This window comes from Andrographis paniculata, unplaced genomic scaffold (assembly GCF_009805555.1).
Source record: "Andrographis paniculata isolate CXL003 unplaced genomic scaffold, ASM980555v1 Contig95END, whole genome shotgun sequence".
In the NCBI taxonomy this organism is placed as follows: domain Eukaryota; kingdom Viridiplantae; phylum Streptophyta; class Magnoliopsida; order Lamiales; family Acanthaceae; genus Andrographis; species Andrographis paniculata.
The window spans coordinates 1,559,453-1,570,291 of NW_026137634.1; positions in this window are offsets into that span (position 1 = coordinate 1,559,453).

Below are 10,839 nucleotides of genomic sequence, written 5' to 3' on the forward strand. Positions count from 1 at the left end.
GTCTCGCGACGACGCGGCTCCGTCGGCGTCCCTGCGCGAATCCTCGTTCGCAATATACGGCTGGACGACGGGTCCGTGGACGGCGGACAAGGTCGTCGTTCGGGATTTTTGGCCGCGACGTGCATCGCAGGAAATCACTTTTTGATGCCTGGATATCAAGAAAAATCCATGCAGGAGTTTTTTGGCGCGCCCACTCTGTCTCGATGGACGGCTGTGCGGCATTCGTACGTCGGGTCACGAGTTCGCTGCTGTCTGCCGGGTCAGACGTCGACAGTGATCCTTTCGCAGGTTCACCTATGGAATATATGTTACTAGTTCTCTTTTTTGCTAAATAATAAGATTTGTTGGACGTCTCGCGACGACGCGGCTCCGTCGGCGTCCCTGCGCGAATCCTCGTTCGCAATATACGGCTGGACGACGGGTCCGTGGACGGCGGACAAGGTCGTCGTTCGGAATTTTCGGCCGCGACGTGCATCGCAGGAAATCACTTTTTGATTCCTACAAATCAAGAAAAAATCCGCGCAGGAGTTTTTTGGCGCGCCCACTCTGTCTCGATGGAGGGCTGTGCGGCATTCGTACGTCGGGTCACGAGTTCGCTGCTGTCTGCCGGGTCAGACGTCGACAGTGATCCTTTCGCAGGTTCACCTATGGAATCTATGTTACTAGTTCTCTTTTTCTCTAAATAATAAGATTTGTTGGACGTCTCGCGACGACGCGGCTCCGTCGGCGTCCCTGCGCGAATCCTCGTTCGCAATATACGGCTGGACGACGGGTCCGTGGACGGCGGACAAGGTCGTCGTTCGGAATTTTCGGCCGCGACGTGCATAGCAGGAAATCACTTTTTCATGCCTACATATCAAAAAAAAATCCGCGCAGGAGTTTTTTGGGACGCCCACTCTGTCTCGATGGACGGCTGTGCGGCATTCGTACGTCGGGTCACGAGTTTGCTGCTGTCTGCCGGGTCAGACGTCGACAGTGATCCTTTCGCAGGTTCACCTATGGAATCTATGTTACTAGTTCTCTTTTTCGCTAAATAATAAGATTTGTTGGACGTCTCGCGACGACGTGGCTCCGTCGGCGTCCCTGCGCGAATCCTCGTTCGCAATATACGGCTGGACGACGGGTCCGTGGACGGCGGACAAGGTCGTCGTTCGGGATTTTTGGCCGCGACGTGCATCGCAGGAAATCACTTTTTGATGCCTACATATCAAGAAAAATCCGCGCAGGAGTTTTTTGGCGTGCCCACTCTGTCTCGATGGACGGCTGTGCGGCATTCGTACGTCGGGTCACGAGTTCGCTGCTGTCTTCCGGGTCAGACGTCGACAGTGATCCTTTCGCAGGTTCACCTATGGAATCTATGTTACTAGTTCTCTTTTTCGCTAAATAATAAGATTTGTTGGACGTCTCGCGACGACGCGGCTCCGTCGGCGTCCCTGCGCGAATCCTCGTTCGCAATATACGGCTGGACGACGGGTCCGTGGACGGCGGACAAGGTCGTCGTTCGGAATTTTCGGCCGCGACGTGCATCGCAGGAAATCACTTTTTGATGCCTACATATTAAAAAAAAATCCGCGCATGAGTTTTTTGGGACGCCCACTCTGTCTCGATGGACGGCTGTGCGGCATTCGTACGTCGGGTCACGAGTTCGCTGCTGTCTGCCGGGTCAGACGTCGACAGTGATCCTTTCGCAGGTTCACCTATGGAATCTATGTTACTAGTTCTCTTTTTCTCTAAATAATAAGATTTGTTGGACGTCTCGCGACGACGCGGCTCCGTCGGCGTCCCTGCGCGAATCCTCGTTCGCAATATACGGCTGGACGACGGTCCGTGGACGGCGGACAAGGTCGTCGTTCGGGATTTTCGGCCGCGACGTGCATCGCAGGAAATCACTTTTTGATGCCTACATATTAAAAAAAATTCGCGCAGGTGTTTTTTGGGACGCCCACTCTGTCTCGATGGACTGCTGTGCGGCATTCGTACGTCGGGTCACGAGTTCGCTGCTGTCTGCCGGGTCAGACGTCGACAGTGATCCTTTCGCAGGTTCACCTATGGAATCTATGTTACTAGTTCTCTTTTTCGCTAAATAATAAGATTTGTTGGACGTCTCGCGACGACGTGGCTCCGTCGGCGTCCCTGCGCGAATCCTCGTTCGCAATATACGGCTGGACGACGGGTTCGTGGACGGCGGACAAGGTCGTCGTTCGGGACGCAAAAATTCCGAACGACGGACCATGTCCGCCGTCCACGGACCCGTCGTCCAGCCGTATATTGCGAACGAGGATTCGCGAAGGGACGCCGACGGACCCGCGTCGTCGCGAGAGACGTCCAACAAATCTTTATTTAGAGAAAAAGAGAACTAGTAACATAGATTCATAGGGAACCTGCGAAAGGATCACTGTCGACGATGGGGTGGGGGGACCGACAGACAGCAGCGAACTCGTGACCCGACGTACGAACGAAGCGCCAGCCGTCCATCGAGACAGAGTGGGGGTCCAAAAAAAACTCCTGCGCGGATTTTTTTTGATATGTAGGCATCAAAAAGTGATTCCTGCGATGCACGTCGCGGCCAAAAATCCCGAACGACGACCTTGTCCGCCGTCCACGGACCCGTCGTCCAGCCGTATATTGCGAACGAGGATTCGCGCAGGGACGCCGACGGACCCGCGTCGTCGCGAGACGTCCAAACAAATCTTATTATTTAGAGAAAAAGAGAACTAGTAACATAGATTCCATAGGTGAACCTGCGAAAGGATCACTGTCGACGTCCCGGCAGACAGCAGCGAACTCGTGACCCGACGTACGAATGCCGCACAGCCGTCCATCGAGACAGAGTGGCGGTCAAAAAAACTCCGCGCGGATTTTGAATGTAGGCATCAAAAGTGATTTCCTGCGATGCACGTCGGGCCAAAAAATCCCGAACGACGACCTTGTCCGCCGTCCACGGACCCGTCGTCCAGCCGTATATTGCGAACGAGGATTCGCGCAGGGACGCCGACGGACCCGCGTCGTCGCGAGACGTCCAACAAATCTTATTATTTAGAGAAAAGAGAACTAGTAACATAGATTCCATAGGTGAACCTGCGAAAGGATCACTGTCGACGTCTGACCGGCAGACAGCAGCGAACTCGTGACCCGACGTACGAATGCCGCACAGCCGTCCATCGAGACAGAGTGGGCGTTCCAAAAAACTCCTGCGAGGATTTTTTTTGATATGTAGGCATCAAAAAGTGATTTCCTGCGATGCACGTCGCGGCCAAAAATCCCGAACGACGACCTTGTCCGCCGTCCACGGACCCGTCGTCCAGCCGTATATTGCGAACGAGGATTCGCGCAGGGACGCCGACGGACCCGCGTCGTCGCGAGACGTCCAACAAATCTTATTATTTAGAGAAAAAGAGAACTAGTAACATAGATTCCATAGGTGAACCTGCGAAAGGATCACTGTCGACGTCTGACCCGGCAGACAGCAGCGAACTCGTGACCCGACGTACGAATGCCGCACAGCCGTCCATCGAGACAGAGTGGGCGTTCCAAAAAAACTCCTGCGCGGATTTTTTTTGATATGTAGGCATCAAAAAGTGATTTCCTGCGATGCACGTCGCGGCCAAAAATCCCGAACGACGACCTTGTCCGCCGTCCACGGACCCGTCGTCCAGCCGTATATTGCGAACGAGGATTCGCGCAGGGACGCCGACGGACCGCGTCGTCGCGAGACGTCCAACAAATCTTATTATTAGAAAAAAGAGAACTAGTAACATAGATTCCATAGGTGAACCTGCGAAAGGATCACTGTCGACGTCTGACCCGGCAGACAGCAGCGAACTCGTGACCCGACGTACGAATGCCGCACAGCCGTCCATCGAGACAGAGTGGGCGTCCAAAAAAACTCCTGCGCGGATTTTTTTGATATGTAGGCATCAAAAAGTGATTTCCTGCGATGCACGTCGCGGCCAAAAATCCCGAACGACGACCTTGTCCGCCGTCCACGGACCCGTCGTCCAGCCGTATATTGCGAACGAGGATTCGCGCAGGGACGCCGACGGACCCGCGTCGTCGCGAGACGTCCAACAAATCTTATTTTAGAGAAAAAGAGAACTAGTAACATAGATTCCATAGGTGAACCTGCGAAAGGATCACTGTCGACGTCTGACCCGGCAGACAGCAGCGAACTCGTGACCCGACGTACGAATGCCGCAGCCGTCCATCGAGACAGAGTGGGCGTTCCAAAAAACTCCTGCGCGGATTTTTTTGATATGTAGGCATCAAAAAGTGATTTCCTGCGATGCACGTCGCGGCCAAAAATCCCGAACGACGACCTTGTCCGCCGTCCACGGACCCGTCGTCCAGCCGTATATTGCGAACGAGGATTCGCGCAGGGACGCCGACGGACCCGCGTCGTCGCGAGACGTCCAAAAATCTTATTATTTAGAGAAAAAGAGAACTAGTAACATAGATTCCATAGGTGAACCTGCGAAAGGATCACTGTCGACGTCTGACCGGCAGACAGCAGCGAACTCGTGACCCGACGTACGAATGCCGCACAGCCGTCCATCGAGACAGAGTGGGCGTTCCAAAAAACTCCTGCGCGGATTTTTTTTTAATATGTAGGCATCAAAAAGTGATTTCCTGCGATGCACGTCGCGGCCAAAAATCCCGAACGACGACCTTGTCCGCCGTCCACGGACCCGTCGTCCAGCCGTATATTGCGAACGAGGATTCGCGCAGGGACGCCGACGGACCCGCGTCGTCGCGAGACGTCCAACAAATCTTATTATTTAGAGAAAAAGAGAACTAGTAACATAGATTCCATAGGTGAACCTGCGAAAGGATCACTGTCGACGTCTGACCCGGCAGACAGCAGCGAACTCGTGACCCGACGTACGAATGCCGCACAGCCGTCCATCGAGACAGAGTGGGGTGTCCAAAAAACTCCTGCGCGGATTTTTTTGATATGTAGGCATCAAAAAGTGATTCCTGCGATGCACGTCGCGGCAAAAAATCCGAACGACGACCTTGTCCGCCGTCCACGGACCCGTCGTCCAGCCGTATATTGCGAACGAGGATTCGCGCAGGGACGCCGACGGACCCGCGTCGTCGCGAGACGTCCAACAAATCTTATTATTTAGAGAAAAAGAGAACTAGTAACATAGATTCCATAGGTGAACCTGCGAAAGGATCACTGTCGACGTCTGACCGGCAGACAGCAGCGAACTCGTGACCCGACGTACGAATGCCGCACAGCCGTCCATCGAGACAGAGTGGGCGTTCCAAAAAAACTCCTGCGCGGATTTTTTTTGATATGTAGGCATCAAAAAGTGATTTCCTGCGATGCACGTCGCGGCAAAAAATCCCGAACGACGACCTTGTCCGCCGTCCACGGACCCGTCGTCCAGCCGTATATTGCGAACGAGGATTCGCGCAGGGACGCCGACGGACCCGCGTCGTCGCGAGACGTCCAACAAATCTTATTATTTAGAGAAAAGAGAACTAGTAACATAGATTCCATAGGTGAACCTGCGAAAGGATCACTGTCGACGTCTGACCCGGCAGACAGCAGCGAACTCGTGACCCGACGTACGAATGCCGCACAGCCGTCCATCGAGACAGAGTGGGCGTTCCAAAAAACTCCTGCGCGGATTTTTTTAATATGTAGGCATCAAAAAGTGATTTCCTGCGATGCACGTCGCGGCCAAAAATCCGAACGACGACCTTGTCCGCCGTCCACGGACCCGTCGTCCAGCCGTATATTGCGAACGAGGATTCGCGCAGGGACGCCGACGGACCCGCGTCGTCGCGAGACGTCCAACAAATCTTATTATTTAGAGAAAAGAGAACTAGTAACATAGATTCCATAGGTGAACCTGCGAAAGGATCACTGTCGACGTCTGACCCGGCAGACAGCAGCGAACTCGTGACCCGACGTACGAATGCCGCACAGCCGTCCATCGAGACAGAGTGGGCGTCCAAAAAACTCCTGCGCGGATTTTTTTTTGATATGTAGGCATCAAAAAGTGATTTCCTGCGATGCACGTCGCGGCCAAAAATCCCGAACGACGACCTTGTCCGCCGTCCACGGACCCGTCGTCCAGCCGTATATTGCGAACGAGGATTCGCGCAGGGACGCCGACGGACCCGCGTCGTCGCGAGACGTCCAACAAATCTTATTATTTAGAGAAAAAGAGAACTAGTAACATAGATTCCATAGGTGAACCTGCGAAAGGATCACTGTCGACGTCTGACCCGGCAGACAGCAGCGAACTCGTGACCCGACGTACGAATGCCGCACAGCCGTCCATCGAGACAGAGTGGGCGTTCCAAAAAAACTCCTGCGCGGATTTTTTTTTGATATGTAGGCATCAAAAGTGATTTCCTGCGATGCACGTCGCGGCAAAAAATCCCGAACGACGACCTTGTCCGCCGTCCACGGACCCGTCGTCCAGCCGTATATTGCGAACGAGGATTCGCGCAGGGACGCCGACGGACCGCGTCGTCGCGAGACGTCCAACAAATCTTATTATTTAGAGAAAAAGAGAACTAGTAACATAGATTCCATAGGTGAACCTGCGAAAGGATCACTGTCGACGTCTGACCCGGCAGACAGCAGCGAACTCGTGACCCGACGTACGAATGCCGCACAGCCGTCCATCGAGACAGAGTGGGGTCCCAAAAAAACTCCTGCGCGGATTTTTTTTGAATATGTAGGCATCAAAAAGTGATTTCCTGCGATGCACGTCGCGGCCAAAAATCCCGAACGACGACCTTGTCCGCCGTCCACGGACCCGTCGTCCAGCCGTATATTGCGAACGAGGATTCGCGCAGGGACGCCGACGGACCCGCGTCGTCGCGAGACGTCCAAAAAATCTTATTATTTAGAGAAAAAGAGAACTAGTAACATAGATTCCATAGGTGAACCTGCGAAAGGATCACTGTCGACGTCTGACCCGGCAGACAGCAGCGAACTCGTGACCCGACGTACGAATGCCGCACAGCCGTCCATCGAGACAGAGTGGGGCGTTCCAAAAAACTCCTGCGCGGATTTTTTTGATATGTAGGCATCAAAAAGTGATTTCCTGCGATGCACGTCGCGGCCAAAAATCCCGAACGACGACCTTGTCCGCCGTCCACGGACCCGTCGTCCAGCCGTATATTGCGAACGAGGATTCGCGCAGGGACGCCGACGGACCCGCGTCGTCGCGAGACGTCCAACAAATCTTATTATTTAGAGAAAAAGAGAACTAGTAACATAGATTCCATAGGTGAACCTGCGAAAGGATCACTGTCGACGTCTGACCCGGCAGACAGCAGCGAACTCGTGACCCGACGTACGAATGCCGCACAGCCGTCCATCGAGACAGAGTGGGCGTTCCAAAAAACTCCTGCGCGGATTTTTTTTAATATGTAGGCATCAAAAAGTGATTTCCTGCGATGCACGTCGCGGCCAAAAATCCCGAACGACGACCTTGTCCGCCGTCCACGGACCCGTCGTCCAGCCGTATATTGCGAACGAGGATTCGCGCAGGGACGCCGACGGACCCGCGTCGTCGCGAGACGTCCAACAAATCTTATTATTTAGAGAAAAAGAGAACTAGTAACATAGATTCCATAGGTGAACCTGCGAAAGGATCACTGTCGACGTCTGACCCGGCAGACAGCAGCGAACTCGTGACCCGACGTACGAATGCCGCACAGCCGTCCATCGAGACAGAGTGGGCGTCCCAAAAAACTCCTGCGCGGATTTTTTTTGATATGTAGGCATCAAAAAGTGATTTCCTGCGATGCACGTCGCGGCCAAAAATCCCGAACGACGACCTTGTCCGCCGTCCACGGACCCGTCGTCCAGCCGTATATTGCGAACGAGGATTCGCGCAGGGACGCCGACGGACCCGCGTCGTCGCGAGACGTCCAACAAATCTTATTATTTAGAGAAAAAGAGAACTAGTAACATAGATTCCATAGGTGAACCTGCGAAAGGATCACTGTCGACGTCTGACCCGGCAGACAGCAGCGAACTCGTGACCCGACGTACGAATGCCGCACAGCCGTCCATCGAGACAGAGTGGGCGTTCAAAAAACTCCTGCGCGGATTTTTTTTGATATGTAGGCATCAAAAAGTGATTTCCTGCGATGCACGTCGCGGCCAAAAATCCCAAACGACGACCTTGTCCGCCGTCCACGGACCCGTCGTCCAGCCGTATATTGCGAACGAGGATTCGCGCAGGGACGCCGACGGACCCGCGTCGTCGCGAGACGTCCAACAAATCTTATTATTTAGAGAAAAAGAGAACTAGTAACATAGATTCCATAGGTGAACCTGCGAAAGGATCACTGTCGACGTCTGACCCGGCAGACAGCAGCGAACTCGTGACCCGACGTACGAATGCCGCACAGCCGTCCATCGAGACAGAGTGGGCGTCAAAAAAAACTCCTGCGCGGATTTTTTTGAATATGTAGGCATCAAAAAGTGATTTCCTGCGATGCACGTCGCGGCCAAAAATCCCGAACGACGACCTTGTCCGCCGTCCACGGACCCGTCGTCCAGCCGTATATTGCGAACGAGGATTCGCGCAGGGACGCCGACGGACCCGCGTCGTCGCGAGACGTCCAACAAATCTTATTATTTAGAGAAAAAGAGAACTAGTAACATAGATTCCATAGGTGAACCTGCGAAAGGATCACTGTCGACGTCTGACCGGCAGACAGCAGCGAACTCGTGACCCGACGTACGAATGCCGCACAGCCGTCCATCGAGACAGAGTGGGCGTTCCAAAAAACTCCTGCGCGGATTTTTTTTGATATGTAGGCATCAAAAAGTGATTTCCTGCGATGCACGTCGCGGCCAAAAATCCCGAACGACGACCTTGTCCGCCGTCCACGGACCCGTCGTCCAGCCGTATATTGCGAACGAGGATTCGCGCAGGGACGCCGACGGACCCGCGTCGTCGCGAGACGTCCAACAAATCTTATTATTTAGAGAAAAAAGAGAACTAGTAACATAGATTCCATAGGTGAACCTGCGAAAGGATCACTGTCGACGTCTGACCCGGCAGACAGCAGCGAACTCGTGACCCGACGTACGAATGCCGCACAGCCGTCCATCGAGACAGAGTGGGCGTTCCAAAAAACTCCTGCGCGGATTTTTTTTAATATGTAGGCATCAAAAAGTGATTTCCTGCGATGCACGTCGCGGCCAAAAATCCCGAACGACGACCTTGTCCGCCGTCCACGGACCCGTCGTCCAGCCGTATATTGCGAACGAGGATTCGCGCAGGGACGCCGACGGACCCGCGTCGTCGCGAGACGTCCAACAAATCTTATTATTTAGAGAAAAAGAGAACTAGTAACATAGATTCCATAGGTGAACCTGCGAAAGGATCACTGTCGACGTCTGACCCGGCAGACAGCAGCGAACTCGTGACCCGACGTACGAATGCCGCACAGCCGTCCATCGAGACAGAGTGGGCGTCCCAAAAAACTCCTGCGCGGATTTTTTTTTGAATAGTAGGCATCAAAAAGTGATTTCCTGCGATGCACGTCGCGGCAAAAAATCCCGAACGACGACCTTGTCCGCCGTCCACGGACCCGTCGTCCAGCCGTATATTGCGAACGAGGATTCGCGCAGGGACGCCGACGGACCCGCGTCGTCGCGAGACGTCCAACAAATCTTATTATTTAGAGAAAAAGAGAACTAGTAACATAGATTCCATAGGTGAACCTGCGAAAGGATCACTGTCGACGTCTGACCCGGCAGACAGCAGCGAACTCGTGACCCGACGTACGAATGCCGCACAGCCGTCCATCGAGACAGAGTGGGCGTTCCAAAAAACTCCTGCGCGGATTTTTTTTTATATGTAGGCATCAAAAAGTGATTTCCTGCGATGCACGTCGCGGCCAAAAATCCCGAACGACGACCTTGTCCGCCGTCCACGGACCCGTCGTCCAGCCGTATATTGCGAACGAGGATTCGCGCAGGGACGCCGACGGACCCGCGTCGTCGCGAGACGTCCAACAAATCTTATTATTTAGAGAAAAAGAGAACTAGTAACATAGATTCCATAGGTGAACCTGCGAAAGGATCACTGTCGACGTCTGACCGGCAGACAGCAGCGAACTCGTGACCCGACGTACGAATGCCGCACAGCCGTCCATCGAGACAGAGTGGGCGTCCAAAAAACTCCTGCGCGGATTTTTTTTATATGTAGGCATCAAAAAGTGATTTCCTGCGATGCACGTCGCGGCCAAAAATCCCGAACGACGACCTTGTCCGCCGTCCACGGACCCGTCGTCCAGCCGTATATTGCGAACGAGGATTCGCGCAGGGACGCCGACGGACCCGCGTCGTCGCGAGACGTCCAACAAATCTTATTATTTAGAGAAAAAGAGAACTAGTAACATAGATTCCATAGGTGAACCTGCGAAAGGATCACTGTCGACGTCTGACCCGGCAGACAGCAGCGAACTCGTGACCCGACGTACGAATGCCGCACAGCCGTCCATCGAGACAGAGTGGGCGTTCCCAAAAAAACTCCTGCGCGGATTTTTTTTTTATGTAGGCATCAAAAAGTGATTTCCTGCGATGCACGTCGCGGCCAAAAATCCCGAACGACGACCGTGTCCGCCGTCCAGCCGTATATTGCGAACGAGGATTCGCGCAGGGACGCCGACGGACCCGCGTCGTCGCGAGACGTCCAACAAATCTTATTATTTAGAGAAAAAGAGAACTAGTAACATAGATTCCATAGGTGAACCTGCGAAAGGATCACTGTCGACGTCTGACCCGGCAGACAGCAGCGAACTCGTGACCCGACGTACGAATGCCGCACAGCCGTCCATCGAGACAGA